Source organism: Gossypium arboreum, chromosome 11 (assembly GCF_025698485.1).
Source record: "Gossypium arboreum isolate Shixiya-1 chromosome 11, ASM2569848v2, whole genome shotgun sequence".
In the NCBI taxonomy this organism is placed as follows: Eukaryota; Viridiplantae; Streptophyta; class Magnoliopsida; order Malvales; family Malvaceae; genus Gossypium; species Gossypium arboreum.
This window is the reverse complement of record NC_069080.1, coordinates 71418788-71424620: the sequence shown is the minus strand read 5'-3', so window position 1 is coordinate 71424620 and position 5833 is coordinate 71418788. Positions and strand designations below refer to the sequence as shown.

General features: G+C 35.0%; 1 non-coding gene across 1 annotated transcript; it reads left to right on the top strand.

Annotated features, from left to right (window-relative positions):
* The first annotated feature begins 5493 nt into the window (after positions 1–5493).
* On the top strand, positions 5494–5600 carry LOC128285081 (small nucleolar RNA R71). Its single transcript, XR_008275496.1, has one exon. It is a non-coding gene; the product is annotated as a small nucleolar RNA R71 (small nucleolar RNA).
* Positions 5601–5833: the final 233 nt, after the last annotated feature.

The following is a 5833-nucleotide window of genomic DNA, read 5'->3' as shown; positions in this document are numbered from 1 at the left end:
TATTGCTAAGTTATGTACTTAATCACTAGACATGTTTATATGAAACTCAATTGAATGGCAGTACATGGAAAAACATTATATGTTGCGATAGATGATAAATCCAATTGAATCATACTCAAGTATAATGGTTAACCATGTCAAATTCATATGAATCATGTTTAAATGAACTAACATGTGTTGTTGATGTGCTAGGGCTTATGCCAAGCTTGTGGATATGATTGATGTTTATGATTATGCTTGTACTATGCATATGAAACGGGTAAGAAAAAAAATGAAGCAGTAAGTATGTAATTGAGGTATATTATGATGTATTATATGTGAGCAAATTGCTTATGCTATGGATAAATACACTGAACCAAGAGTTAATAATGTTGTTTAGATTTATGATCAGTATTGGGGACGGAATGGAAAGTAAGCAAATTGGAAGATATATAATCTTATAAAGGGTTTTGATTGTATATATTATGTCTCATGGAATCCTATCATGTTATGAATGGTAAATAAATATGTGACTTTAATAAACTTACTCATTTGTGAGTTGATGATCATATCGATTTATGAATCTTATAGCATTAGCGTAGATTTATGTTTATTATAGAAAGTTTAATATTGAAATTGAATAATATGCTTAAAGTTTATACGAGCTTTCTAAACATTCATTGCTTACGTCATTTTTCTTTTACCTTACAGATTATCAGAAGCTTGATCAGTTTGGAAGCTAGTCGAAGATCCATCACACTGCCCATCAATCTTATTGGTAGATTTTTATGTTTTGGTCACGGTTATAATAGCATGTATAGATGTTTTGTGCTTGATGATATGGCCACTATGTTTGGCTTGTAAATATGGTTTTATGATTCATAACATTTTGGCTTTTTTGAACTTGATGGCTAATGTTGAAATGATTTAGTGATGATATGTTTTGAATAGCCAAATTGGTATGCTTGTGTGTGATATTGGCATGTAATGTTGCTTTGAATTTGTTAAACTTATGTTATTTTCATGCCTTGATGGTTGGTGTGCTTGTGGCACTTTGATGCTTAATAGTTGGTGTTATATGATCAAATTGATGCATAATTTTATGGCCAAAGTGGTATGTGTTGGCATGTTTGCAAAGTGATCATTTAGGGCATGTTTTGATATAGGATTTAATCAAATATGTTTGTTTGAATTATGACCCTTTGGACCTAAATTTGGTACGCATATATATTGGAAGTTAGAACCATTTGGTTATGGTTAGTTTTGTGTCATTTATATGGTTTTTATACATAAGAGAAGTGGTTCAAATGGCAAAGTTATTTTGTTATGGTATGAATCTAAATTGTTAAGGTTGGTATGTGTCAAAAGCGGTATGTTTATGAATCTAAATTGGTAAGGTTGGTATGTTTCAAAAGCGGTATGTTTTGGTATGGAAACAAGTTAGTTGCTAAATTGTTAAATATGCACATGTTTAAGTATGTTTAATGTGTGTGATTGAGGTGCCTTTATGGCATATTGGTTGAATGAAAATTGGTCATTTTATGTATAGTTGAACATGTTTCGATACCTTGGTCATATGTGCAAATGGCTTGTCTAGGTATGCTTGAATTAGGTGAAAGAAATGGCTTGAATTTGACCTATTTCTTCTTCACATAGCCTAAGCACTGGCGTGTGTCTCAGTCGTGTATGAAAAACGGCCACATAACAGGGCCGTGTGTCCCCTGTAGGTTTTTAAAGGTTGTATTTCGAGAGTTACACGGCCTAGCACACGAACGTTTGGCTTGGCCATGTGACCCAAGTCAGAGAGTTCTATGGGCACGGACAAGAGATAGAATGCAGCTGTGTATCCCTAATTCGAATGTCCACACGACCTGAGACACGGGCATGCGTCTCAGCCATGTGAGTCACAGGACTTAGCCACACGGCCGTGTGACCCCTATGGTGTGAATTGTTCCGCCTTTTTCCATGAAGTTGTAAAATTGTCAATTAGTCTCGAATCATTTCTAAAGTGTTTCTATGGCTTCAAGGGCTTCTAAAAGGGACATTGTGTATAAGTTTGATTGATTATTACCATGATTTATGAAATGTTTGAAATAAAATGTTTGAAGCTTTTAAGTTTTTGATAATGCTCTGTAACCCTATTCCAATGACAGATACAAGTTAAAGGTGTTACAAAATGTGTCATGATCACCTTCACTTCTAGATTCTAACCTCAACAAGTTATCAGCCACTTGATTCTCAGTCCCTTTTCGATCTTTAATTTCCATGTCAAACTCTTGCAGCAAAAGTATCTGCCTAATCAACATCAACTTAGCATCTTTTTTGCTCATTAGATACTTAATAGTAGAGTGATTTTTGTATACTATGACCTTTATACTAGCTAGATAAGAACGAAATTTATTGAACGCGAACACCGCGGCCAATAACGTTTTTTCTGTGGTGGTGTAGTTGCGCTTCCTTAAAGTTCTACTAACATAATATATTTCCCGTAGTATTTTGTCTTTCCTTTACCCCAACATTGTTACCACAACATAATTGCTAGTGTCACATAAGAGTTCAAAAGGTAATGTCTATTCCGGAGCTACTACAATTGGTGTTGCTATAAGTTTCTGCTTTAACTCTTTAAAGGCTACCAAAAAATGTTCATCAAAATTGAAAGGTCTATTTTGCTCCAACAAAGTGCACAAGGGTTTAGATATCTTCGAAAAATCCTTAATGAATATTTTATAAAAATCTACATGATTTAAAAAACTTCTAATGCCCTTGATAGGTGGGAGGTGCAAATTTCTCTATCACTTCAATTTTTGCTCCATCCACTTCAATTCCTTTATGATATGCAATGCCTCAGGACAATTCCTTCATGAATAATAAAGTGGCATTTTTCACAGTGGCACATGACCAACTTTAGGTTTTTCAAACAATCCTCAAAATCATTCCAAAACATAAAAAAATCATCCATGAAGACTTTAAGAAAATTTTCAACCATGTCAGAGAATATGGTCATCAAATAATGTTGAAAAGTTGCCGAGGCATTATATAACTTGAACAGCATCCGTTTGAATGCAAAAGTACCATATGGACATGTGAAAGTTTTCTTCTCTTGGTCATTAGGGGCTATGGCAATCTAGTTATATCTTGAATAACCATAAAAAAAATTAGAAAGCTTTCCCAGCTAATCTATCCAACATTTGATCAATGAATGGTAGGGAAAATGGTCATTCCTAGTTGCCTTGTTAAGCTAGCGATAATCCATACATACTCTCTATCTTGTGATAGTGGGAGTTGTTATAAGCTCATTATTATCATTACTTTCCACTATGACCCCTCCTTTCTTGGGTACACATTGTACAGGACTCACCCATGAGCTGTCTGAAATCAGGTAAATAATTTCAGCATCAAGCCACTTAATAATCTCTTTCTTGACAACTTCTTTCATGATTGGATTCAGTCTTCATTACTGTTCAATGGAATTGCTAAGGCAATCTTCAAACAAATTCTTGTGCATGTATAATGTAGGGCTAATTCCCTTTATATTAGCCCAGGTCCAACCCAATGCTTTCTTAAATCATCGAAGAACTTCTAACAATTTTTCCTTTTGCTCGGGTGTTAGCTCCGTAGAAATTACTACCGGCAAAGTATTATTGTTGCCCAAATATGCATACATCAAATGCTGCAGCAAAGGTTTTAACTCCAATGTAGGAGGTTCCTTTATAGAAGGTTTAGGAGGATTGAAGGATCGATTTGATAAATATAAGGATTCAATCTTCTTCCGTGGTCTATCCACTATCTGCTTGGCTTCCATAAAATCACCAAATTCCTTAAAACTTATTGTATCACTTTGCTCAAGTAAGTCCTCGTCATTGTCAAAATTGTTGTGGGCATTCATCATTAACATCAGCACATTTCAAACCATTAAATACATTGAAGGTAACTTGCTGATCATTTACCTTCATGGTTAGCTTGCCTTTTTGTACATTAATTAAAGTCTTGCCAGTAGCAAGAAAACGTCTTCCAAGAATAACTGGCACACCTTGGTCAGCTTCAACTTCTAAAACAAGGAAATCTGTTGGAAAGATAAATTTATCTACCCTTACCAACACATCTTTAATTTTACATTCTGGATGCGCGTAGGATTGATCAATCAGTTTAGGTCTTACTTTTCCAATTCTTAGCTTCTTGAAAATAGACATAGACATTAGATTTATACTTGCTCCTAGATCACATAACACCTCACCAATATAGTGATTTCCAATTGAACAAGGGACAGTGAAACTATCTAGGTCCTTCAACTTCGAAGGTAGTTTATTCATCAACATTGTTGTGCACCCTTTAGAGAGAGCTACAGTCTCAAATTCTCCCGATCTATTTTTTTACAATAAATCTTTAATAAATTTCATACAATTAGGCATTTGCTCTAAAGCTTCAACTAGTGGTATGTTGATATGGAGTTGCTTCAATACATCCAAAAATCTTTTAAACTAAATATCATGTTTAGAATTATGAAATCACTAAGGAAAAGGTAGAGGTGGTCATCCTTTAGGTTGCTGATATTGTTTTTCCGTGGCATTCTTGTTCACAACGTGATCTGATCATGCCAGAACATTTTACCGTATACACTTTTTAGGTTTAGAATGTTTTTTAGATGACTCTCGGATCTTTACCTGGTCGTTATTCGAGTTATCCTCTCATGCCGTGGCATCTTGAGCAACGTCATCAAGCTGAGTTATGCTTTTAAGAGTTATAGCCTTGCATTGTTCCTTCTCTTGTGATCTCGAATTCTCGATATCACTTGACAATGCTCATTGTGGTCTCGAATTCAAAGCATTCACTATTTACCCTACTTGATTATCAAGAGTTCGGAGGAATTTAGTTTGACTCTGAATTACAACATCATTTTTAGCCATATATTCATTCAACAAAACTTGAATGGATGATGATGATGCTGATGCCTGACTTTGTTGAGCATTTTGCCTCCGCATAGGATGATTATAACCAGCCGGTGTACTGTTGGCATTCTGTCTTACAGCATTGTTAAAATTTCCCTCACCTTGTTTATTCCAACATAAGGTCAGATACTACTTCCACCCTAGATTGTAGGTGTTGGAATAGGGGTTATTATTTTGGTTATAATTACCCATGTAGTACACAGATACTGGATTTGATGGGCATTCACTAAACACAAGATCCTCACCATAATAAACACACGATAGCTCAGCTACTTTCATTTCCTAAACTATAGTGGGTTTTTTCATTGTTTTAATCATATTAGGCAAAGAAGATACATGGGCTGTCAACGAAGTGATTGCATCCAGCTCCATAGTACCAACAGCTGTCTTGCCCGCCCTAGCTCTTGTTGTTAGATATTGACAATCATTATTTACAATCTTTTCCAAAATCTCATAAGTTTCGTTATAAGATTTATCCAACAAGTTGCCATTGGTGGAAGCATCAACTACCATCCTTGTATGTGCATTCAACCTATTATAGAATATCTCTATCTAAGTCCAGTGTTGAAATCCATGCATCGGACATTTTCGAATTAAATCTTTAAATCATTCCTAAGCTTTATATAGTGTTTCATCCTTCAATTTTTGAAAAGATGTGGTGTCATTTCTAAGCTTGGCATTCATATTTTGAGGATTATATTGTAGGAAAAACATCTGGAAAAGAGCAGTGCATGATGCCACTATTCTTGATGGTAGAGTATTCAGCCATGCTCTCACACGATCTCTTAAAGAATATGAAAACATTTGAAGTTGAAGAGCATATTCAGGAACACCATGTTGTCTAAACGAGTCACAAACATCTAAAAAAGACTTAAATGCAGTCTTGGATCTTCAGTGGGTAACCTACC